This window comes from Rhinolophus sinicus, linkage group LG03 (assembly GCF_036562045.2).
Source record: "Rhinolophus sinicus isolate RSC01 linkage group LG03, ASM3656204v1, whole genome shotgun sequence".
Taxonomy (NCBI): Eukaryota; Metazoa; Chordata; class Mammalia; order Chiroptera; family Rhinolophidae; genus Rhinolophus; species Rhinolophus sinicus.
Genome location: NC_133753.1, coordinates 40,543,666 through 40,571,297, shown reverse-complemented (window position 1 = coordinate 40,571,297; position 27,632 = coordinate 40,543,666). Strand labels below are relative to the sequence as shown.

At 38.6% G+C, this 27,632-nt stretch overlaps 1 long non-coding RNA gene and 1 pseudogene across 1 annotated transcript in view; one reads left to right on the top strand and one right to left on the bottom strand.

The window, feature by feature from the left end:
• Nucleotides 1-9,841: 9,841 nt before the first annotated feature.
• The window catches only part of LOC141570353 (uncharacterized), an 89,430-nt gene continuing 71,639 nt past the window's right edge, over nucleotides 9,842-27,632 (bottom strand). The window contains exon 4 of the long non-coding RNA XR_012494350.1: nucleotides 9,842-11,316. This is a non-coding gene — a long non-coding RNA (uncharacterized LOC141570353). The remainder of the gene's footprint in view (nucleotides 11,317-27,632) is intronic.
• On the top strand, nucleotides 24,757-24,856 carry LOC141570849 (U6 spliceosomal RNA; annotated as a pseudogene).

Sequence of the window (27,632 nt, the reverse complement as noted above, 5' to 3'; positions counted from 1 at the left end):
CAGAAAGACTGTGGATCTTGTTACTAGACATTAGGTGACACAAATTTACTCCAGGCCCCAAAATGTATTTAATGACAATATAGTGTTCGAGGTAAGCTGTGGTGTACTGGAGGCAGCTGATATCAGCAAGAGTAAAATTTGTGTATTTCTTCCCAACTCTGTGTTCGGTGAGGTCAAGTTGGTAGCTTGAAATCAGCCATGGTGGGAATATTTATACTACAGGAAATTGGCAAACACTATAAAGCAGGCCTCCCATCCCCACCAGAGAGCTGGTTGTTGAACATTCAGCATCATACCACTGATAGAGACCAGGCTTTGAAGTCAAACAAATCTAGGTCTGGATATGGTAGAAACCTAAACTCTGACACTTCCTTGGCTACCCTAGGCAGCTTGAGTCTCTGGCTCCTCACCTTTAAGATGGAGATAATAGTACGTAATTTAAAGACTGTTAAAAAGACTAAGTGAGGTAAGGTATATGAAATACTTAGAATAGGACCTAGGACCTAACATCAAATAGTTAGCTGAAAGTGGTTGTTACTATTATTATAAAAAAGCCTGGAGTGTTTTAAAACTCAGCCGGATCCTATATCTTTCACTTATTTTGCATGATACTTAATAAAGATATGAATGTGATTTTAAAGTGAACTTGTCAGTCTAGGTTAGGAAAGAATTTGTTTCATGGAAAAAATTTCTATTTAAGTTCTTTTGTTGTTTCTGTTTGAGAAAATATTTAAACAAATTTGAACATCTAAACTAAGACAGTTTTAAGCCAAAAATCTAAGTGCTCTGAGTCTCCTCTGAGCATTTTTCAACAATGTTGGGCCCAAAGCCAGACCATGTTACAACCTCTATGAACCCACCCCACTCTGCCTCCACAGCAGGCCTCCCCCAGAGAAAAGAATTTGATGCAATGCCAACAAGAGAATCTTCCTCCTTACAGTATCATAGGCTTTCATCCTTTTCGTTTAAAAAAAAAAAAAAAAAAAGTAGCTTAAAAACTCGGCATGTAACAGGCTTCCATTTATCCAAATGCACAGAGCCCAGAGAAAGAAATACTCAAAATAGAGAAATCAGTGGTTTTGAGACAGGTGGGTAAAGGGCTTGGGACTGAGGTCCCCCTTGCCACACTGCAGGAATGGCCCAGATAACCAGAGGGCAGAATTCCCCAGCGGCACTCTCAGTACCCTCATCACTACAGAAGTAGCTGGTCACCCTCCTATGGATGCCCTTGGCAGAGGCCCATCACTTGGCTCAAGGCAGTCCAGTTGGGCAGTTGGGTGAAGGGCCATCCAGTCATTTCCCACTGTGTTGCCAGGGCATGCAGGGGAGGGACAGGAAAAAGAGAGAGCAGACATGACTTCAGGGCCTTGGTGGAGCCCCAGAAGCCACACCCCATAAGCTAGTGAAGGAAAGTTGTGGGAAAAATGGCTTCTTGCAGGTTCTCCAGCATTCTGGGGAAGTTCTATCACTTCCTCTTGACCTCCACCATCTGCCTCCTCCTTTTGCTGGAGGGACTGTCAGGAGCACAAGAGGCATGTATGCACCCTACAGCAGGATACAATCAAGCTTTTAGATGGACAGCTGCCTCTTGATTCTTATACAGAAATTCCCTGGCACAACCATACTATGAGCTGTGCCACCATTGCCCCATTACCGTGGAATCTGAATGACAACCAGGACCTTAGAATTATACTTTGTTCCACTGACAGGACTCCAGGAGGTAAACTCTGTTTTCTGAGGATGCACAGCTCGTTAATTGACTATGGGTCTAGAGCTCATTTTTTTTTTTTAACTTCCTTCCAAGTCCAATTTTCTCAGTCCACAGAGTGACTGCAACTTTCCACCTCTAAGACCTTAAACTTCAAGTCGACTTCTTTGAATTGGCTTCCAAAATTCTACACCTTCAGGCTAATCTTGAACCAAATTCCCACACAGTTTTCCCCTCCCCTTCCATTTTCTATGAACACCAACCTCCTGAATGCACTTCTCCCCATGCAGAGGCTAGACCCCAGGGTCTGGCTCCAGTGGCCTCCCAGTATAATTGGCCTTGTCTGGGTCTCTCCAGCTCTTGACTTGTCCCACTGACAATCTTAGGCTGCCAGGCCTGGCTGGGTTCATATGACTTTAGTCGGGTCCTAATTGCAACCGAGAACCCTCTCTGTGCCCTCATCCAACATTCACCACTGAGACTGGGCTAGGCTCTCCCAGTCTTCTTCATAGTTCTCTCCCCACAAACCCATCCCTGCACTTCTCTGAACTCCTGAATCACAGCATATTAAGAATGAATGGATTTATGAAAGATGATGTCATTCATTGCTCTCATTCTACAGAGAAGAAATCAAGAGCATTGATGCTCAGAAAGAATGAGTACTTCAAGGCACCTGTTCTACACCTTTCCTTCAAGTAGGTAAAATGTCATGTCTTTGTTAGAGTTGAGGCACTAGAGATTCAGAGTCATAATGTGATTTACTCAATATTATAGAGTCAGCCAGGCAGATTTTAGAAGAGTGCCCTCTTCCTCTTGACTCCCTATCTTCAAATTGCTCTCTAACCATACATTCACTTCACCACTTTAAAATATTTCTGTCACTTTCTCTCCTCCTTTTACTCAACAAGTGTCAACTAAGCATCTACTATAGTCAGCATAAAGGAAGTGCAAGAACTCAAAAGATGAACAGAACACATCTCTTCCACCTAAATCTCCATCTCTTCCTAGAAGAACCCAGAGTTTAGCCTATTCTATTTTAAATAAGGCAGTTTTTTTATCCTTTCAAATTATATTTTTTGTTTATTAAAGGTTTAAATATATTTATTAAACGAATATCTCCTCTAAACTCTGTGTCACTTTTCTCCATTATTAACTGTGAATCTGGGATCCTCAACCCCATATTTTATACAAGATTTTAGATCTAGCTTTTCTACTGGCTTAACTTGAGTTCCCCAGCAAGCAGAGCCTGAAGTTGCTTTATATGTTGCTATTTTATTAGGGAGGGCAATCTGAGGTTGCAGGCACAAGAGATAAGGAAAGTGAGACAGGAAAGGAAGGAAAGCCAATACAACGATACTCAGAGTTTTCTGACCTTAAATTCAATGATGTCTTGATATTATTGGCAATGTCCTTTAAAAAGCAATGATATAAATTGTGTCTGGGACAAGAATAAAGGAGGAAGAATTTATCCACCAGTTCTCTTCTTCAATTAGTCGAAAGTATGACCCGTGGAGCATTACTGTCTTTTGCACATCCAGGCTGTGCATATGTGAGTACAAATAGGGGTCTGTCCCACATCTCAGCATCAGAAGGAAGCTATGGGGCTGGAATTAACAGGGGTACAGCATGGAGAGGAGGTGAGGCCCTGTCAGCATGTGCTTCCACAAAGTTTGTCTGAGCCCATACCAGTGCTGGTTCCCACAGGGGGGCTTGAACACGACCAGGTGAAACCTGATGCAGATTTCTGGTACAAATACTATTCACATCAATCTTTCTCTCTATTTCCTTATAAAGATAGGAATGACAAAAGTTATTTCCAACAGTATGGAGGTATCTCAAAAATCTGAAAATGGAACTACCTTATGATCCAGCAATCCCACTCCTAGGTATCTATCTGGAGAAATCCCAAACTCCAATTCAAAAATCTTTATGCACCCCTATGTTTATTGCAGCTCTATGCACAATAGCCAAGACATGGAAATAACCGAAATGCCCATCGGTAGATGACTGGATTAGGAAATTGTGGTACATTTATACAATGGAGTATTACGCAGCCATAAAGAAGAAAGAAGTCTTACCATTTGCAACAACATGGATGGACCTAGAGAATAATATGTTAAGTGAAATAAGTCAGAAAGAGAAAGACAAATACCATATGATCTCACTTATATGTGGAACCTAAAGAAAAGAATAAGTGAATGAACTAATCAGAAACAGTTTTGGAGACTAAGAGGAAAAACTGAGGGTTGCTAGATGGGAGGGGTGGGGATAAGGGGGAAGGTGAGGGGATTAGAAAACAGTCGGTAACCACAAGATGGCCACGGGGTTTTGAAAATTAATTTGGGGAACGTAATCAATAATGTTGTAAAGATTTTGTAGGGTATCTGATGGACACTTGTCCCATTTGGGAGACAGTGGAAATGTAATGGCTCTGTGCGATGTCAGAGGGATAGTGGATCGGGGGAGGGGGGTTCACACAGTGTGCGGGATATAAATGATACACGTCTAAGTATTACTTTGTCTTGTGCACCTGAAACTAATTTAAAAAAAAAGTTATTTCCAGTTGTTATTGACCTTTCTTTGGCCTATGGTTCTATGGTTATGAGTCTGAAAAGGCTAAACTGAATGAGCTCAATACTGAGCCTCCAGATAACCATATTCATATAAAACTTATATCTTAATAGCTCCTGAGGGTCAGGGTTGATAAGACTGATCTTCTTTTTGATTAGATAACCATTTGCATCACTGCAAAAGAGGGATGCCTCTTTCTTTTGAACTTGAATTTTAATGACTAAGTGTCTGCTATTAAGAACTGAAATACATAGTCTCTATATAAAGGATATGATTTTACTGCAATATACTAGGAGTGATCTTTGTAACCTATTAGTCTTGCTAATAAGTTTTTGCTAGAAAGAATGGCTTAAGAATCAATCTTAGACTTCTGGTCAAGATGGCATAGTAGGTAAACGCTATATTAGTTTCCTCCCATAACCACATCATAATTACAACTAAATTATTGACCAACTACCCTTAAGAACAACCTGAAAACTACCTGAGCAGAACTCTTATAACTAAAGATATAAAGAAGAAGCCATGTCAAGATTGGTAGGAGGGGTGGAGATATAAAATAAGCTGGTCCCACATACACATATAGCAGTTAAGTCAGGAGGAATATCTCACCTCAGAGGTCCCCACTGAGAAATGAGGGCTCCCCAGCTTGGAGCACCAGTGCTGAGGAGTCCCCATAATAGCTGCCTATGAAAAATCAGCAAGGACTCAGTCCCAGTGAGATGGAGGGTTGCCACAGACCCACGCATACTCTTAAAGAACTTAAGCAGCGACTCACTCACTCACAAACACTCACCCTAAGCTCCAGTGAAGGGACAGCAATTCGAAAAGCACCCGGAACATATGAGAAGGAACTGAATTGTCTGATTTCAGGCTGAGGGCTGGAAGGGCAGCTCTCTCAGAACTAAAGTGCTGGCAAGTGCCATTGTTCCTTAGTTGAATGTTCCCCCCACCCAGACTGCAGGCACAGGTGGGCACCAAATCTAAGTCTCCATTGACCTGGATACCACTGCTCTCATCTCACCCCAGTGATTCCCTGAAATCCCAACCCACCCTACTCGGACACCTACCAAATCTCTTTTAGGGCCTGTTCCACACAAGCTGCCAACTCTGCTGAACTGTGGACTTTCCTAAAATTTCTCAAAGGTAGCTCCTACCAGGTGATCCTGTGCCAGATACAAGCAGCAGCTGACCTTGGCCTACACTGAAGCCCCTTGCCAGAGGCCCCAGAACCAATACACCTGGTGTCCAGCTTCAGACCACCAAAAGTGGTCTTCAATTAGCACCAAAAGTGACACACCCAAAGGGTGGATTCTGCAGGCACCAGAGCCCCACAAAAGTGAATCTTGCTCAGTGGGGTCAGACCCTGCACAACACCTTGTTCTCTGTAGTCAGGCCAGTCCTCACAGACGGTCAGTCTGGGGGTCAATCTCACCCACTGACATGCCAACAGCAATCAAGGCTCAACAACAACAGAATTGCACACACAACCCATACAAGGGACAGCCCTAGAGCACCTGGATAAGGTGAACAGGGAGACAGCGCCACTGGGCCCCACAGGATACTTACTTCATAAGGCTACTCTCCCAAGACTGCGAGACATAGCAGATCTACCTTATACATTGAAACAAACACAAGGAGGCAGACAAAATGAGGAGACAAAGAAACATTTCCCAAATGAAAGAATAGGACAAAACTGAAGAAAAAGAACAAACTGGAGGTAAGCAATCTACCAGATACAAGAGTTCAAAACACTGATTATAAGGATTCTCAATGAACTTAAGAGAAGAATAGATTATCTCAGTGAGAATTTCAACAAAGAGATAGGAAACATAAAAAAAGAAGATAGAAAATATAATAAAAGAACCAGACACAAATGTAGACTACAATAACTAAAATGAAAACTACATTAGATGGAATCAACAGCAGATTAGATAAAGTAGAGGACTAAATCAGCAATTTGGAAGACAAGGTAGTGGGGAAAAAACCAATTGGAACAGCAAAAAGCAAAAAAATGAATATAGTTTAAGAGACCTCTGGGACAACATCAAGAGTGAAAGCAATCACATCATCAGGGTACTAGAAGGAGAAGTCAGAAAGCAAGGGATTGAGAACCTATTTGAAGAAATAATGTATGAAAATTTTCCTACCCTGGCAAAGGAAATAGACATACAAGCCCAGGAGAACCCAAAGAGGCCCACACCAAGACAGACCATAATTTAAATGCCAAAGTTTAAAGGCAAAGAGAGAATCCTAAAAACAGCAAGAGAAAAGCACCTAGTTATTTACAAGGGAGCTCCTATAAAACTGTCAGCTGATTTCTCGACAGAAACTTTTCAGGCCAGAAGGGATTGGCATGAAATATTCAAAGTGAGAAAATCAAGGACCTACAACCAAGATTACTCTACCCAGCAAGGCTATCATTTAGAATTGAAGGAGAGATTTAGAATATGAACTTCCCAGACAAGAAAAAGCTGAAAGAGTTCATTACCACAAAACCAGATTACAAGAAGTGTTAAAGGGATTTCTTTAAAAAGAACAAGAAACAAATTCAAAACTCTGAATTAGAAAATATCACAAACAAAAAATATTCTCATTGATAAAGGCAAATAAAAGCAGTGGATCAACCAACACTAAAATTAGTATCAAGGTTGAAAGGCAAAAGTAGGAAGATCATGTGTAATCACACAAGTAAATTAATGGATACACACAAACATGCACATAAAAAAAATAAGAAATAATCACAAAAACAGAAACGTGGTGGGGGTTACTAAAAATGGTAGTGATTTTAGAATGTGTTTGAACTTAAGTGAGCATCAACTTAAAATAGACTGCTGTAAATATAACATGGTATATATGAAGCATGTGTTAACCAGAAACCAAAAATCTTCAAGAGATATATAAGAAATAAAGAAAAAGGAATTCAAACACAACACTACAGAAAATCATCAACAGACAAGAGAAAAGAGCAAGAGAATAAGAATGAAACAGAGAACTATAAAACCAATCAGAAAACAATTAATAAAATGGCAATAACTACATACTTAGCAATAATTACTTTAAGTGTAAGTGGATTAAATGCTCCAATCAAAAGACAAGTGGATAAAAAAGAACTGGTACATATGCACAATGGAATATTACTCAGCCATAAAAAATGAAACCTCACCATTTGTGACAACAAGGATGGACGTAGAGGGTATTATGCTAAGTGAAATAAGTCAGACAGAGAAAGCAAAACCACATGATTTCACTCATATGTGGAATCTAAAACACAAAATAAATGAACAAACAAAACAGAAACAGACCCTACAGAGAACAAACTGATGGTTGCTAGATGAGAGGGGGGTTGTGGGGTGGGTGAAATAGGTGAAGGGATCAAGAAGTACAAATTAGCAGTTACAAAACAGTCACAGGGATATAAAGGGCAGCTTAGGAAATTTAGTGAATAATATTGTAATAACTGTGTATGGTCCCAGGTTGGTGTAAGACTTATTGGGGGGATCACTTCCTCAGTTATATAAATCTGTAAATCACTATGCTGTACATCTGAAACTAATGTAATATTGAATGTCAACTGTAATTGAAAAATAAAAACATTTAAAACACCGAAGGAATCTTAAAAATTAACTTTGGCATATGTTTCCAAATTTTAATTGGATTATATTCATAATTCTACACGACAGATGTAACCACATCTCTTGTCCCCTCTTCATTGTTAGCAGAATCCTGACTTTGTTTCAGTAGTCACCTCTCTCCCACAGAGGCCCAGTGTTAGGTCCTGATTTGACAGTGGATCCCTGTCAGGGTGGTCCCATTCAGCTTGCTTGCAATTCACTTGGGTGTGGACACATGCTACCATTCTGGCCAGTGAGCCATCAGGGGAAGCCAGTGGAGGATTGCTTCTGGGAAACGTTACACCTGGTCTTCAAAAGGTAAACAATGATGAGAAATGACTTTATTGCCACTGGTTGTTGTTGAATAAGAATAGGATGCTTAGAACTCCAGCAGTCATCTTGTGATATGAGGTGTGCCAGCCTGAAGAGGAGGCCCTAATGAGGCATGGTGGAAAGCTGAAAAGATCCTGGCTTCTTGATCATGATGTCTTTTAGTCACTAAACTAACCAACTCTGGAGCTGCCCAACCTGTGCACTTTTTATAAGGGATAATAAAGCCTTTGTTGTTTGGACCAGTTGAGTCAGGGTCGTTGTTACCTGCAGTTGAAAGTATCCTGATTACAGGAAGTTAAATTAAGTGGTTTACCTGGGGATACCATTTACAATTAATTTATATTGGGGAGCAAGCCAGAAAGGTACACTGCTTAAAATTAGAAGTTCTATGAGAATTTTATTTAGATTTTTCTATGACTTATGTGGGAAATTAATAGTATCTTCTTTAAAATTTGTTAAATCTAAAATGACCTGTTCTGTGCCATAGAACTCCAGAGCCCTGGAGTCTTGATCACTTACCTACAAATTAGAATAGACCCAGAATTGTTTTCTGAGGATGATTTTGGTTCTGCGATGTGGTGGTGGTAAGCCATCTGTCCTGCTTACCTGTCCAGACAACTGCCCTGGTCAGTTTTCTTAATTTCAGTAAGAGGATCATAATTTTATCCTCAGCTGTATTGGCTGCCAAAGCATTTAGATCTGGTTTTAATTAGGAACCCAGAATATCTCCACTCCAAGTTTTTGCTAAATAATACAACTTTCAACTCTCTGTGGTTCAACATTTATCCAAAGCAAGTTACAAGAACGGAGCTTGCCAAAATGCACATAATCCATCATTCTACTGGATATTAGAAACCTTGCCCTTGGTTCAAGCAGGCCATCCAGCAACCATGGCTATACTCTTATGCCTCCTTCCTTCTCCCAAGTCACCCATCAGCCATAACATTACATTTTAAGTTATATTTTCAACCGATGATTTTAAAGAAACAACCATCTAAATTCTGTATTATATGTAACCCTACTGAAGGAGTAGCCTAGAATCTGAGTGGAGGAAAACATAGTCCAGCAAACCAAAAGAAATATCAAAATAATGCAAATTCTCAACTTGTGTTTCTTAAACAGAGCAAAGGCAATACACAATTCACAGCAATATTTCTTAAAATCTCATCTATAAATTTATTACCTTGTAGTCATAATTTCATGGGTGTCTACATACGAGGTCAGAAAATTAAGTTTGCAAACTCATCCTAGAAAAAGTGCTACATACCTCATTGCTGACTATCACTACGGTCACCTTCGAAGTACTCCCCTTGGGAAGCTATGCACCAACACCAGCGTTTAGACCACCCTTCAAAGCAATTGTGGAACTCTTTTCTGGAATGGCCATCAGAGCTGTGGTCATACTACGCTTGATGTCCTGAATGTCATCAAAATGTCTTCCTTTCAATATTTCCTTTATCTTTGGGTAAAGAAAGAAGTAATTGGGGACCAGATCAGGTGAGTAGGGAGGGTGTTCCAATACAGTTATTTGTTTACTGGCTAAAAACTCCCTCACAGACAATGTTGTGTGAGTTGGTGCATTGTCGTGATGCAAGAGCCATGAATTGTTGGCAAAAAGTTCAGGTCGTCTAACTTTTTCATGCAGTCTTTGCAGCACTTTCAAACAGTAAGCTTGGTTAACTGTTTGTCCAGTTGGTACAAATTCATAATGAATAATCCCTCTGATATCAAAATAGTTAGCAACATCATTGCAACAAGTTCACGAACTTAATTGTCAGACCTCATATATCAAAATATATCAAATAGTAGTACATGTTAAATATATGCAGTTTATTGTATGTCAATTATACCTCAATAAATCTGTAAAATATAATAAATAAAACTACCAGAAAAAAACGCCACCTGTGTTCCACTATTACACTTACAATTTCTACAGAGTCTCTCAACTCCTAAATCCCTAGGGACATTTCTGACTTGTCCTACGCTGCCTACCCATTGTCCTTCACCATCCTAACCCCTTTTCTACCATTTCTTCATCATGAACCTTAGAAAAACTGGTCCACCAAAATGAGGACCCTGCTTAGAAAACAGGGGGAGGAGGAAAAACTAATCTGCCAAACCAGAACCTTCGTTGAGGAGGAGTGGAAGCATGGGAAGGAGAGGCTAGGAACACTCAGGTTTTTCAGCCCTCACAAAGAAATGTCCTGTAAATAAATGTACCCCTGGGGCAATCTCATGTGGAGCACAGATCTGACCTATACCTCTTCTCAGAGTTTTGAATTGAAACCACTTTCAAGTTGGCCATTTCTTGAGACTTTTTGTTTTGTTTCTAATGACACAGCTTCTATTTAGTGAACACATACCAGTGCATTGTCCCTTAGTTTGTAACTCCAAGTGGATCAAGTCTTAAGTTTAGCGCCTGTTCCAGTGTTTCAAGACTACCTATACTCTTGGTCTAACCATCAAGAGAAACTGTGCTCTCAGCTCCCGTCTGCCGCAATGATTCCAGCCTAGCATACAGCTAGAGTGCAGCACTACAGGTCCATGAACCCACCTAGCAGCTCCTCGTATGTCCACAATGAGACAGGGACCCATACCCTCCAGTCTCCGAGAGGTGCCGGTATCCATGGAAAAAGCTCCAATAACTAAGATTTCAAAATAAAACAATTCCTGATTGTATTTCTCAAACATTATGAAGGAGATACATAATCAACAGCAATGTTTGTTAAAACCATTTTGTTCTCCTTGTGCTTCTTTCATGCCTCATGGCCACTCCAAGCCAAACTCTCATTCAAAAACTCCTTAAAGGATCCCTCTCCCGACCTTAGTTCACTCATATCTTGGCTTCCCATCTGCTCCCTCTCTTCTTAGTCATCAACAAAATCCAGAAAAAAACAAGTCTGCGAAGGCAAAACTGTCTTTATATGTTGGAGGAGGAAAAGAAACTGAATGAACAAAGCCAAAATACCCTCTAAGGAGCAGGATACAGGAAAAGGCTGGCAGCATTCATATATTAATACATTTGCTTCATCAAAATCCCTGAAGGGCTTCGACAGGAGAGTACGTCATCTGTTCTATCACTGTGTCCTCTTCCTGTGAACAACAGGAAAATATTCAAGTGTCAGTATTACGAAAAGCTGTGCTTCTACTAAACAGTAGATTCATTTTCATGGATATTGAGAATCCTCTTCTGTGCCTGCACAGGTCATTAAGAAGTCCAGAGCCAAATTTACACCATAACCCTAGTAACATGCAGTATAGCATCTATAGTATACAAACTTATGTGCTAATATCACATCTGGATTTGACATTTCCTGTGCTTGTTTTTCTCATCTACCAATTCCCTCATCCATTTATAGTCTATGTAATTTTATAAATGGTTTCAGATCCTTGTAGAATGAGGTGATGTATTAAATAAATGAATGAATGAATGAATGAATGAAAACACACATATTTTCCCTCGCTATTTTTTTTTTTTTTTTTTACTTTAGCTCTACCATACTACCAACTCATTTCTATCCGGGTTCCCTTCTTTCTCCCAGTGACCTAGGATCAAAAGCTAGACATCATTTTTGGCTCCTCTTGTGTTTTCTCTCTCAGGAAATCATAAGTCCTGTCAGTTTTCACTTCATTTACTGCTGCAGATCTGTTTCTTCCTTTCCATTCTCACAGACGGGCCCTCATCACCTCATGCCTGCACAATTACAACATTTTCCTAACTAATTTCCCTGGCTACAGACCTTCTCCACTATAAATCATCTTACAAAGGCTGCACCATTATTCCTAAAACACCACCTGATGCATAGAAATTTTTTTTTGGTCTTTCCTAAATTTAAACCCTAAAAGATAGTTATCGTTGAGGTTTTCCAGATGGTCCCTGGGTAACCAAAAAAGATTTATACCCTCACCTAATGAAAGGAGTAATACTAAAACAATAAGGTATTTTTCATGCTCTTCATATTTTAATTAGCTCTATCAACTATACGAGTGACTGAAATAATTGTGTCAATGCCTACTTTTTGGATCCAGATGTCAAATGAGCCTTTTTTTTTAAAAGCAAAAACTAGACTAACCCTGCTTTGGACATTATAACTTAACCCCTTCTCATGATTTGTACATTAAGGGCAAGGTTATATTTAAACTGTACTTATTCAGAACTAGGAGCTTATCATAAGCCCGTTGCTTATGTTTTTCTCAACCCCCTCACCTAAGGTTTATCCATCTTGTTTATCTGCTGGAAGCAACCTCACAACAACCAACACTTTAGGCCAGTTGATTATCACCTATAAAATTCTTGTGCTGTCTGCTTCCTACACACTGGTTAAGTGCTGCTCTGATCTAGACCCAGTAATCCTACCCTCTCTTCCTAACATAAGCGAATCGCGTGACATCTAAGAGCTGCTGTAACAATGCGCTGCTGGGATTTAACTGATGGTCAACCCTGATGACAACCCTAACATGATATTATTTGGTGATTACTCACATATTAAGAATAGTCAAAAAAAAAAAAAAAAAAGAATAGTCAATGTGTACTTTATGCTGTATGAATAATATATTCCAAATATTCTGTTACCAATAGCTTATTCTTCTCAGATAACTCTGTCATGTGCATTCCCCAATTAAGACAGGACTAAGTTAACGTTGTTAAAGTTGTAACATTGTTCATGATTTTGACATATTATTTTTAAAAAAGGATTTTTCTAACTTCTTTGGACATCCCAATCAAAAATGTAAAAAGGAAATTAAATGTCTACTTATTAGAAACAATTCAACATCTAAAAAAAAAAATCTCAGTAATTAAGACTGAAGTCCATTCTGAAAGAAAATATATCAGCCAACTATTATACAAAAAACAGCCTTTACAGGTTTTACTACCATTAAAAGACAGTTGTTCAATCTGATTTCTGAAGAAAATGGACTTACTCAAATACAGTAATGCACTCCACTAGAAAGAAAAGATAGTGACTATTTCAAAATTTTTTCACATCCTTAGATGTCTTTCCAAACCACATCTCTAGGCCTTTGTACATAGGCACTAAAAAGTAACCCAAATGATAACATCAAGGTCAAATTGGTTCAGATTTTACAAAACTATGGGTGGGGAAAAAATTTACCTGAGAGACACAATAGGTGATCAAATCTTGCCTTACTTATAATTATCATACTCCAGAAAAAAATCAACGATTTAAAAAAAAAAAATCTCACTTTACAGTTAAAATATTTAAGGAAATATTTAAAGCAATGTGTCATTGACATATCATTCCTAAGACTCTAAGAACATAAAATGAGGTAATGGTATTTTATAATCAAAACTATCCTGGTTTTCTATTTTGATGGGCTCTGTCAAACTGCCATAAATTCTCATTATATAAAATTGTTACATAAAGCCCTGTGAGTCTCAACTGGACTCTTCTACTGACAGATGCCATTTGGAACATCCTGGTCTTGCCAGATATAATTGGGCTGACATGTAGTCATAGGTCCAACAAATGTGATCCACAATTCCAAAAGGTACATGGCTGAATTCACCACCACATGATACAGATTTAGAAGACCAATTATATTCAGACTCCAATGAAAGTCAGACTTAAAATTACATGGAAAAGGGCCATTTCCATTACTCTTAACCACAAATAACTGTTCTTAAGTTCCAAGACATATATCATAGACACATGCTTACTGGTAAACACACTTAGGACCCTCCATGTGGATCCTAGAGTCTAACCCACTGTATATCTGACTCAAAGCTACCAAAAGGCCTCCAGAGCAGACAACTTCTGAAAGTCATCACCTTCCTGCCTAACCCTCTGTGAATGAATAAGGTGACATCAAGTATACAGGTTTCCTTTTATCACCTTTGGATGATCATCTATGATTGGATTAAAGGACTTGTCATTGGACTTAAGAATTATTGTTTGTCTCTGTCTTCTTACTTTTGTTTTAATCTCTTTTGTTCTCTTCTCAACTGCATACATTCCCATAAAATTCTCTGAATTACATTTGCCTTTCTCAACGAATTGCAGTGAACACTCTCAACTGATGGTTCTTGACGCCAATTCAACGCCAATGGGAATCCCCAATTCGCACTGCAGTGAAGAGGAAGCTTTACTCGGCAAACAGCTCAGCTGTGATGCAGCATGGCTGTGACAACAGCACGGTTATGGAACAGCTCAATAGTATCACAGCTCAATTATGAAGCAGCGCTGCTAAGAGGCAGTGCTGGGGCCAGGCTCCTCTCCAGCTAGACAGCTCTGCTCTGCTCTGGTCTGCTCCAGCTGCTCCAGTCTGCTCCAGAAAAACATCTTTGGTGTTTCAGCTCCAGCCAGGAAAATGCAGTCTTCAGTATTTAGTAAAAGAAAAGGTGCATTCGCTGAGCCACAGGGTAGCTGACTTATACAAGGTCAGGCAGTTAAGTTCGTGAACTCATCCTAGTGCAACATACCTCGTTGCTGAATATCACTAGGTCACCTTCAAAGCACTTCCCTTGGGAAGCTATGCACTGACGCCAGTGCCTTCAAAGCAATTTTGGAACTCTTTTTCTGGAATGGCCATCAGAGCTCTCGTCATATTATGCTTGATGTCCTGAATGTCATCAAAATGTGTTCCTTTCAACATTTCCTTTCTCTTCGGGTAAAGAAAAAAGTCAGTGGGGGCCAGATCAGGTGAGTATGGAGGGTGGTCCAATATAGTTATTTGTTTACTGGCTAAAAACTCCCTCACAGACAGTGCTGTGTGAGCTGATGCATTGTTATGATGCAAGAGCCATGAGTTGTTGGCGAAAAATTTGGGTCGTTTGTCTTTTCTTTTTCACGCAGCCTTTTCAGCACTTCCAAATAGTAAACTTGGTTAACTGTTCAATTAGTACAAATTCATAATGAATAATCCCTCTGATATCAAAAAAGGTTAGCAACATTGTCACAACAAGTTCATAAACTTAATTGTCAGACCTTGTATAGACAGAAATCCCTTCCTCTGGTCCCTGATCGGTCCATCCTTATGCAAATGGAGGTTTCAAATCCTTGCAGTTTGATTGCCCTAAAACTGTCCTGGTTGGTCAGAATGAAGCTGCTCTGACTGGTTGGTGAAGATGTTGATGGTGATATAAAAGCACAGCTCTGATTGGACAAGGAAAGTCTCAGTCTAATTGGGTGAAATACTATTCCAGGAACTCTTTACAAGGGATGGCTCTCATGGCAGGAACACAGCACAGGAAGGCAGTTCAGAACAGGAGGCAGGCAGCTCAGTGCAGGCTTCTCCCTGAAGCCCAGTGTCCCTGAGGGGACCATTTAGAAATGGCAACTAGGCTTTGTTTTTTGTTTTTGGTTTTTAATTTGAGCCCAGTTAGCCACTTCTTAGTAAGTATTTCCTTCTCAGGTACCATGCCACCCAACTTTCTAAATATTAAATTTGATATACAGCCTCAACAATCACTATACATATATATATATATATATATATATATATATATATATATATATAGTGATTATATATATGTGTGTATATATATATATATGGTGATTATATATGTGTGTGTGTGTGTATATATATATATATATATATATATATATTTATTTATTTATTTATTTATAAAGTTGGACATAAAAGCTTTAATGGAATTCGAGACCCCTATCAATTAGCTGCTGTTACTGATATTTTTCAGAACCTCAAAGGGATCAAAGGTCATCAAAAAATAAGGAGACCTGTGACTGATTATGCAAACTGTCCAATGGTTTTCCCATAGAGCTATGCAAGAATCATTGCATGATTTTTTTTTTTTTAAACTTTCCCCAGGATTTTTTCCTCCACAATTAAACCAATCTTCATTGGTTTAATGAAGGTTGTTATTAGTCAGACTGTTATTAGTACCTCAGTGGATGTCCTTGAGTCTATTCTTCCTGAATAATAAGCGGTCTTCTTGTCCTTACCGTACCGAAATGTGATCTAATCTCTGGACATAGTAATTTAGTTTTTCTGAGTATTCAAAGCCATTCCTTCATTTGCTCACATTTTTTTGAGAGCTTTGTAAGGTAACTTACCAAGAGTTGTCCAATATGGTAGATTTCATTGGTTTACATGAGGATTCCTGATCTATAATATAGAGTTCATAATTTATCTCTGACAATGGCCCCAATATCGACTAAAACAACACAAAATTAGGTTGCTCAAGAGGCTAGTTTCAATTTGTTGTCTAAAATAGTCCCAAATAATAAAAATGCCCTAGACTATTTACTGGTCAGTCAAGATGGAGTTTGGTAATATTTAATACATTTTATTGTACCTAGTTGTAAATGCACCAAAAAAACCAAAACAATTTATTAATAAAGGGGATAAAAGTCACTTGGTTAATTAAAACTGATCAAACCAATTATTTGAGACTGATTCTCCTGATTAGGCCTAGGATGACTAAAAATTGAATGCAAAATAGGGTTCAATGTTCTTTTGATATTTGTAATTATCCTCATACATGTCTATCTTTATCCACCCTTTACTCTTGACAATGCATCAAAAAGAGACCGAGGCCCTCATGATAACTGCTTCTTTAAGAGTTTTGACAAAACTCTGTACCTGTGTATTTTCTCTCTCCTCCACTAGAAACATAAGTCTCATGAGAAGAGGGACTTTGTCTTGTTCACACTGTACCCTCAGTGCCTAGATGTAATAGTGGCTGGCATGTAAAAGATACTCAATAAGAATTTGTTGAACGAGTAGTCTTCCCTCCCCTGCACAGGTGGAGGACAATATAGAAGTATTCTTAACACTTAGCAGGAATAGTCCAGCTTGCCTTTTCATGGTGGCCATATGTATGGCCCTGACGGTCATTCAGGGGGAGCAGCAGTACACTGTCAGCAGATACCTCTGGGGAGCTGTCAGGACAAAGAGCTCAGAAATTGGGCTTTGTCATCCACTGCTGCTTAAGTAACCAAGACTGGGTCTCGGACACAGTGTGCATCTCTGAGAATTCCAAGATTTATTTGGGGAAAAAGGCTTCAGAAGAAATTGAACTTCTTGTAGTCAACTGCCATCAAGACATGGATATGTATTTTAATGGGACCACAGTTGTGTTTACCGGCTTTAGACATTGGAATTACACTTACCTTTTCCATTTTGAATATGTATAATCGGTCTCCCTATCTCAATTGTAAATTTCTCAAGGGCAGGTATTAGATGTGAATGGTGAGTTTTATTGGCTAATTATGGAATGAAAACAACCCCTAGAGGTTTAAATCTAGGGAAATGAAGAATAATTAAAAGTAAGTCAAAATCTTCCTATCTTATCCTATACTCTATTCATAAGACTCCTGAAAATAAATTTTAAACCATGCCTTGCTAGAAAATGCAGTGCCAAGGGGGCTGACTGAATCAATACAATTGAATATCCAATGTGAACTGGTGGTAGTGTCTGCTTATTTGTCTTTCAGAATAGCCTAAAAGAGCTTCTTTTTTTCTCTTTGTTATTCAGAGAGTAGCCCAATGAGAACCTGACCAAGGCTAAATGGGTTAAACCAGATTTAGCTACTGACTACTGTGATCCTGATTCCAACATTTAACTTCTTTCCAACTGCATTTCCTTCTTCTGTTAAACAAGGATCATATTTGTCTGTGTCTCACAGAGTTGTTACAAAAGATTATATCACATAGAAAGGCATATATAATGTAAATTTATTCTATATTAAAAGTGTTTGAGTACTCCTTCAGTCATCAAATGCATTTTAAGCAGTTTTTATATTGCAGGCCATTTGCTGTCACTGAAAAAAACACGATTCTCTAAGGACAAGGTCACTGCTTTGCAAAAATATGTTGAAAGCAAAGAATCCTCTGCATGAAGTATTTCTGAGGGGGAAGCCATTATTTCAGTCCAGAAATGTTTAGCTATAATTTCCGCAGGATTTCCAAAAGTGGAAGGGAAATCAACATGCTGGGATCATTAAAAGTTACATCTAGCTCAGGCCAACAGCTTAACCTGTTTGCTTTTATTTTTAACTCCCAGCTCAGAGCAGGCAGTATGGTCGCTGTTGATACCTATATTGCTATAGACATACATTACTCACTGATAACCTCAGCTTCTCGCTAATGCAGAGGAAGCATCGTCATATGGGGACCATTTTTTACAAACTAGGTTAAAAAGTTGAATGTATTACTCAATAAATGTCAGGGGAAAATTGTAAATAACATATATGAACAGGACATAGACATTTGTAAAGACCCCAAGAAGTTTCAAATATTTCCTGTCTGGTTTTTTGTTGTTGTTGTTACTTATTATCACCATGCAGTACAGTTTGATGTCTGATACATACAAATCTAACTCAGAAAAAGAAACCATTTTGTTTTCTGGAGCGTGAAGCACAGGGAAGCCACTTGGCAGTCGCTGTGTCTTTCAATCTCAGGATAATGTGCGAATCAGAGAACCAAGAGTGTCAGGGAGATGGTTAGATGGTAGGCACTTAGATTTTCTATTTTGTCTTAAAAGACCTTGCGAAGATAAATGGTCTATTCTCACCTCTAGTGGTCTAATGTTTGAGCTGTCAGATCAACCCAAAGCTTCTCTTTGCCTGGTTGAGCTCTTCTTTGCTGCAAGTTCAGCAAATATTCCATCTCCTCTGAGGAAAATGGAAAACAACTGTCTAGCATTATCTCCTGACTACTGTTGAAATTCACGATGCTGCTGCTGTTGCTGCTGCTGCTGCTGTGTGTGTGTGTGTGTGTGTGTGTGTGTGTGTGTGTGTGTAACCTAAACAGCACCTTTGTAAGAATAGATGAGGAAAAATACTTTCTCTGGGTGGGTGCATGTTCTGGCAAACGGAAGATGCCTTAGTATGAAAAAAAGTTGCTCCTCTTCTTGATGAATTCAGCCTGAGCCAGAGCAGTTTCACGAGCCCTCATTGGCCTCCTTGGTTGCAACGCTTTGTGCAGTGCACAAACCCTACAACTGTATGGAATAATTCTTCAGTCCTCGATAATAATCATTGTTACAGCCTGGCTTTCTAGCAATAACATTGTCACATATCTGTCTGTATTTTAGAATTTACAAATATCTTTTAATATTACCTTTCAGAATTCCTTCAAGAATTACTTAAAGAGATATTATTTCTATTACTTACATAAAGAAGCTTAGATAGGTTAAAGTACATAGTAAGTGACAAGGCCAGGTATTAAGGACCAAGGCTTCTGTTTCATATCTAGTCCTGGGACTACAGCATAAAAGCTTCGCCTTTATTCCCCAATCTAAACACCACAGCTGATTTGACTATTTTTCATGCAAAAGCTTGTCTGTGTTTGCTTCTCATGTGACTGTAACATAACTATTTCACGCTACAATTTGACAACATTCAAATTGTCAGAATATTAATGCCACTTTTCCTCAAGGTGCCCTCATTTTGTACCTGTGGCATTTCATTTTAGATCCTAAATGCCCACTTAAACTTAATTATTTATTATGTCCATTTTTAATTCTTTTTCTGATACCAGGTTAACAACTCCCTCCTCGTCCTGCCTGACTTAGTGGCATCTACAAATTTAGCCAACAGAAGTTCAATCCTTGATTTTAAGTCATGTAGGACATCTCTCTTATCTTCTACTATTGATAGAACCCTTTGGTAAAAGTGTTAAAGTGTATAAGGCTATGTCTATAAATACAGTGGAGCAAGAGTCAGCAAACTTTATCTGTAAAGGGCTTGAGAGTAAATATTTTAGGTTTTTGCAGACCATAGAGTCTCTGTCGCAACTATTCAACTCTGCTGTTACGGAAAAAAACAAACAAACAAAAAAAAACAGTTGTAGACAATACATAAACAAACAGGCATGACTGTGTTTCAATACAGCTGGATGTACAGACACTAAAATTTGAATTTCATATAATTTTCACATGTCACAAAATACTCCTTTCCTTTTGATTTTTTTTTTCTAACTATTTAAACATCTAAAAACCATTCCTAGCTCATTGACTATATAAAACAGGTTAGATTTGGCAAGGTTTGCTAGCCCTGAGGTATAGATCAATACTTATATGGTATTAACATATTATGAGCCAGATACATATCTAGTAAGGGGCTAATATCCAAAATATATAAATAACTCATACAATTCAAGAGCAAAAAAACAATTGGATTTTAAAAAAAGGGCAGAGGAACTGAACATTTTTCCAGAGAATACATACAAATGGCCAACAGGTATGTGAAAAGATGCTCATTACCACTAATCATCAGGGAAATGCAAATCAAAGCCACAATGAATTATCACCTCACACCTGTCAGAATGGCTGTTATCATAAATGTCTATTACATTGTTTTGTACACCTGAAACTAATAATAAAAATTTTTTTAATTAAATTTTTTTTTTTAGAAAGACAAGAGATAACAAATGGTGTCAAGTATATGGACAAAACAGAATCCTTTCACACTATTGGTGGGAATGTAATTGGTGCAGCTACCATGGAAAACACTATGGAGTTTCTTTAAGAAAATTAAAAATAGAACTACAGTATGATCCAGGAATTCCCCTTCTGGGTATTTATCTGAAGGAAATGAAATCACTATCTCAAAGAGGTAGCTGAACCCTATGTTCACAGCAGAATTACTTACAATAGACAAGATATTGAAACAACACAAGAGTCCACCATTGGATGAATAATTAATAAAATGTGCTACACACACACACACACACACACACACACACGGTGGAATATTATTCAGCCATGAAAAAAGGAAATTCTGCCATTTGTGACAACATGGATAAACCTTGAGGATATTGGGCTGAGATAAGTCAGACAAAGAAACATAAATATTGTGTGAGCTTGCTTAGGTTTGCTAGCCCTGATGTAGTAACCAATAGTTACATTAACATATTGTGAGCTAGGGACAATTATAATAACTTGTATGCTCCCCATTCTCATTTTCCTCGGCAATAAGATCACTAGAATCAAATCCTAAAGCCCACAGATAGAAACTGAAAAAAAAAAAGCCTTTAATGAAGTTAATTTCAAATTGAATCTAGGAACAACTGCTTCCTTCAAGTTTGATTACAGATTGCTATAGCTAAATATATTCATCTACTCATATAATGTTTCAGATTTTTGTATTTCCTTTTTTCCTTCAAACTTTGGCTTTATGAAATGTTCACAGGAAAAACATATGAAAAGATTTTTGTCCATGTTAATAATAAATAGCTCCAGGAAGTTAATAATAAATAGCTCCACTCCCTGTGTTGCCCTTGGCTCTGAAGTCTGATTGCCCATGTGGAATTCTTCCTGTCTTGGGTGATTTTAATTCAGGCCCCACAGTTCAGGTCCGCAGTAGTACTTGGTTTCTAGTTTGGTTAAGTGCTTCTGTGAGTTAAGTAAATGATTTGGATTCAGAACAGTCGGTTCTGGACAAATCCTTTTTCCAGAGGAATTTTAAACTGGTAGGATGACTTGGGGAGAAGGTTAAAGAAATGGAGAAATGACCTATGGTGGAAAACTTAAAGTGGCCTCTGAGACTTCTGGCTCATTAGGGCTTTGGACCTGAAAACTCACTAGAAGACGAAAAACGTTGTATACTGTGGATTTAGCTATTGAGGGTTTTCGCTGTGAGGTCTGGATCACAGACAGTTGTCTAAACCTTCCTGGTTTGCACAGTCCTGACTCTTGTGACCTCCACTCCTTTGCTGCATCCTGGCCTCAGGTGCCTCTGCGCCTGGATTCTTCTGCCTCCACCAGGAATTCCTAGGTTTCTGCCTCTAACATTTGCCTCCACCTTCATTGCCGTGGCTGGCCCACAGCTGGCCTTATGAAGTAGGGATGCTCTTTCCTTGGTGTTCTGCTCTTTTCAAAAGACAAAGTGGAGTTCTTGGGGAGGAGAAGAATGCAAATTAAAACCAGAAGGTACTATGTTTCTGTATCAAATCAGTTATGAATATGTAGTATATTTAATGCTGTTAAAGGTGTCAGGAAACATAGTGTCACATAACGGAGATGCATGTATAAATCGGAACACGGGGTAGCCCTGTTGGGATACAATTTGACAACACACATCAAGAGCCTTAAAAGTGCTGGTATCCTTTAATTGCATAGCCCATTTATAGGAATATATCCTGGCAGAAGAATTCTCAATATAGAAAAAAGCTTTCAGCACAAATATATTCATTATAACATAATTATGACAGAAAAAGTAAATCCTAAATATCCAACTGGCAAGGAAATACTAAGTTAACTAAGCTGCATGTAGCTGATGGGTAGTGTAAGGAACAGTGAAAAATATGGATAGAAAACTGTGTGCGGTATGATTCCCACTATTAAAAAATAGTTGCATAAAAAATTGGAAGAAAATATTAATATATTCCAAATGATACTTTTCTCTTCATATGTTTGTGCACTTGATAAGTACAACTGTATGTACACTGGAGAAAACACAGGAAAAGGTTAATGATGTATTGCTTAGAGAAAAGAGCTGAGCATAAAATTGCATGAACAAAATGAGTGCAATGATTAAAAAAACCAAAACTCTACATCAAGGGCATCAAACTTAAATACCTACAGAAGCCAAACAGGCAGCATTAACAAATAAAAGAAACTACATCAGGACAATTTTCAAATTGGTAAGCACATGCCTCTTCTGAGGGTGACCACCTCTCTTCAGCGCCTGTCATTTGGGAATGCACGTTCAAGTATTCAAGAAAAATCCTAAATCTGGATTTAATGTGAAACCCCTTCATTTTTTGCATGTTAAAGTCAATATAAATTATAAATATATTGCACAGGCCAAATAAAATCTGCCAGGTTTTTTTTTGGCTCAAAGGCTGCCCATTGCATTCTTCTGCTCTATACCTGAATAAATACACACATGCATACATATAAACAGACGTTAGAGACAACCCAATCAAAATGGAAACAGCTATCATGGCTAGATGCTGGGACTCTGGTGATTGCTATTATTTTCTATGCTTCCAAACATTCTAAATTTTCTTTAATACACATGGCTGCTTTTACAATGGAAACTTTAAGCATTATTTTTCACCAAATACAGAGTTTATCTTTTTTAAAAAATTCTCAGGATCTGGAGTTTCTTTTCCTTATTGCCTTCTGCATATTATAGCCATTTAATTAAGCTTTTCATTGTTCTTAAAGGGATGTTACAGAGAGCACCAACTGATCATACATATATAGATATAAGACCTAAAGACACCAGCATAAAAAACGACAACCGTGTAAAGTGGCCTGATCACTCTCGCTCTCTTTCCTCAACCCTTTGCCCTTCGTCCCACAGAAACCCAATCAGAAGGAATCATGTCCCTTGAACCCTCTTTATTACGAGAGTGCCACTGAGGAGGGGAGGGGAGGGAAGGGAAACAGTAAAGCTTAGGAGAACTTATAATAATGCAAGAAGAGTTGATGGCATGGAAAAAGTGAAAGATTTTGCATCTTACCCAGATTTATTTTAATAATTCTACTTTAAAAGCTGAGCTGTTAGGCAGTTAAAAAAAAAAAAAAAGTAACAAAAGACCATCTGCAATTCTACTCAAGACAGAGCTGCAAATATTGGAGAGAAAATATAAAGGAAGTTAGATTTGCTCTTCTAGAAGCTCGAGTGCCATTAAAGGTCCCTTTTTTTTCTCCCCACCCCCCTGGTTTTTAAGCCATTGTTTCTCAGTCTAGTTGTAAGAAAGGCCCTCTTTTAATTTCCTTTATATTTTCCTTGTAAGATCAAAGGAACAATTCGGGTTTCACTTTGTGTTTAGAGGTGGCAGCCTTGTGCATGGCAGAAGTCATACTTGCATCTATTCTTTTGCTTCTTCATGAGAATGTACTGGGTTCCCAGGTCTGCTCTAAGAGCCCCTGGGGGATTTTCTGCTTGGGCATAACAAGCCAGTGTTTGGGGAGGTTTTTTGTTTTTTGTTTTCCGGGAGTCCTGGGGCATTGTGGTGGGCAGGGGATAGTGAGGTCAAGTGGTTAGAGGGAGAGTTTGTATACTTTTGAACTTCTGCCAGGACGGTTTGATGGTCCCTAGATTTTTCCCTGGAAGGTTCTATGGTTTGTCTCAGTGATGTGCTGGTAAACGTTTAGCAACCAGTTCTTTAAGGATAAGAGTCCTGGTTTATAGCATTTGATGATTTTTATGGTGCAAATTTTCCCGCCGTAGCTGATTTCACTGAACGGAGAGCCAAGAAGAGATATGCACAACCGTCACCTCCAGCACACCACTAGTTTATCTCCTCTGCTCCATGATCAAGCCAAGGAGGCCCTGGCTTTCCAGTCGGGTTGCTCAACCCTGTAAGAAGCTTTTTATGAAGAAACGCAGCTTTATTTTCTGCTGCTGTTTTAACCTCCTTTGTTTAGACACAGTCTTATTCTGTGATCTTTTTCTTTTAGCTTATCTGATTGTTTAATTTTATCTCAATATATTTTACTGTTATAGCTCTCTTCCTGTATTTCGTCATTTTCATTTTATCTCTTTACATTGCTTACTTATTTCAGATGGGAATGCTAAATTTGGAATCACCCCTTCACTAAAAGAGGTAGAGAGTTCATGTCATGGTCAGCAAAAATCGGTCCTATTGCGCTGGCTTTGGCAGCAAGTGTACTAAAATTGGATTGGTTCCGAGGTTAGCATGGCCCCTGTGCAAGCATGACATGCAAATTCATGAAGCATTCCATACTTTTTCTAGGGGCCATCTATCTATATGGTGGTGTTAGATGACTCAGGCAGATGCTTACGCAAAGCATGGCTTTTTTCTCTAACTGAGTTAACTTTGTTACCGCTGCCACCATCATAAGTCGTCTCAGAAATTACTGAAATGACATGGATAGAATATGTACTGGGGTGAAAGTCAGTCTGACTTCACCACTAGTTTTCTGTGTGACCTTCTACATGTCACTTAAGCCTCTCAGGAACTTTAATTTTCCTAAACTGATCCTCAAGCAACAAAACGTGGCTCACTCCTGACTCTAATGGGCAAATATAATGAAATAAAATTCTGTCAGTTGGATCTGCCCCTTCCTCCCCAACCAGGACTCTATGGTAAGAGAACATATGGGCCTCTGGGGATGGGACAAAACCATTGCTTCCATTCTGTGTTGATTTGTATTCCCTCAGGAAATGCAAATCCCAAGCTCATGGGAAAGTGCTTAAATATAGGAAGGACATGGTAGGAAGTCCATCTTTACCTGTATACCTACATCACTGTGGTAACCTTGCATTTCTTGCCCTTTCTCTATACATACGTGCCTGGACCTTTGCTGTCTTCTTTGTGAACAGAACTACCTCCATCCCTGCACTTGTCATCTTCTTTGTGTAAAACCCCTTCATTTACCCCCAACCCCTGAGTATCTATGAAATAATATTAAAAATTAAAGAGAGAGAAATAAAAGAGTCCTCTCAATTCATTTAAAACAGTTTTGAGGGTAATAATACATTTGTTTAATTTTTACTACAAAAGTAAAACATGTTCTTTGAAGAATATTAGTAAATATGGTTAGCAAAAGAAAAAAAATAAGCAAAATGAAATAAATAAAAATCACCCATAATTCTAACAACCAGATATAACCACTAAATAACTGGCACATATCTTTCTAGACATATACATATATATGTGTTCATAAAATGAGTTTCTAGTGTTCATTCTGTTTGGTAACCCTCTCCTTTCTATGTCAAGAAACACATTTTTACTGTATCACTTTAAATTGTTGCAGTGTGAGCATTCCATTATATTGATATGCCTTATTTAACCAATTCCCTACAGCTGGCATTTAGGTTGTTTCTTATATCTTGCATCCTTGCACATACATTTTAATATATTTTTGTGATTATACTTTTGGCTAAATTTCTGAAATTATAACTGCCAGATATTCCCAATATTTTTTAGGCTTTTGATAGGGTTGCCAGATTTAAGCTATAGATTAGAGGGTGGGGGAAGTGTAAGGGGCTGCATCTGGAAGGAGCTGAAGTGATAAAAATGCTATTATAGAGAGTGGAAACAGTGAAATAATTTGTATTTAAAGTTACAGCTGAAGGGAGAGGGGAAAAGAAGACATGACCTTATCCCAGAAATGGATTTCCTTGAAAGATGGAAGCATGTTAACGTGGGAGTAAAGGTGATGTATTGGATGCTGTCAGAGATCTTGGAAATTTGAGCTTTAGGACTAAACTCAGCTGCCTCCTGGGAGATAAATGATATTAGCTCTGCTGTTCAGACTGGGAATGAGCAAATCTATTAGTCAGCTCTTGCTGCAGTTCCACTGTTTCAGACACACACACACACACACACACACACACACACACACACACACACCTTCTTAGTGGCTCAGAATAACAAATGTTTATTTCTCACTCATGGTCTGCAGGTCAGAGGCAGTGAATCCTCTTCAGGCTGAATATGGGTTCAGGATGCAGGCCTCTCTTGCATATCTTCTTCCAGTCACGCTGAAGGACCACTGGCTTCCGGAACATGATCTAATGGGGCAACCTACAAAACTACTGGAGCTGGGGTTCAAACTGTCACGGGGACTTCTTTGCCCACATCCCATTGGCCAAAGTGAGTCACATGGCCAAGCCCTCCGACTGAAAAAGGAGAAGATGGACTCCACCTCAAACGGAAGGGAAGTGGTGAGTGGAGTAGTTGCTGAACAATATTCAGTCAATCACAGCAGCCCTTCCAGGTATTGAACATTTAATATAGGTGTTGCATGAGCTAGTTTCTCCTGAAAGTGCTCCTGAGCCAAACAAACAAACAAAAAGTGGATGATAAAATGGTGGAAAGCAACCAAATGAGCAGGTTGCTATGTAGTTCCCTGGGAGGAAATCCCTCACACAAGCTCCAGACCACCTCTAAGTAGATGGCAGAGAAGGTGGGTTGAAAGTGTTGCCCGGTTTTGAGGGCCACATAGTTTATATATGATTTGGGGGGCTTCTTTTGAGAAAAGAAATGCAAAATTGCAAATATAGAATTAGATTAAAAAATATTTATTTAAAGTGAGAAAATAAACCACAAATCACACATTTTGAAAAAATTCGTAATTACCAAGAATATCCCAATTCTAGAAAAATAAGATATTTTAATTAACTAACTACCTGCACACCTCCATATTTTCCTACATTTTTTTGACTGCAAATATTTTGGCAATCTCTTTATTTGACAAAAAGTTTATAATAGCATTCTCTATAGAGAGAATAGATAGGTTTAGTCTTTACTGTGGTAGCTTCTGACTCTGTGGTTTTCAAACCTGTTTATCCTCTATAACCCTTCTGGCATCAGGCACCCTGGGCCATGTTCATAGTATGACAGCACCTCTGGCCTTGGACTTAGATGCTGGACATGTTAGCACACTGGTTAGGAAGATAATTTCAGATAACAACCCAAATATCCATCATGTAATGAATGGATGAACAAAATGGAGTATTATTCAGCCATAAAAAGGAATAAAATTACAACATGGATGA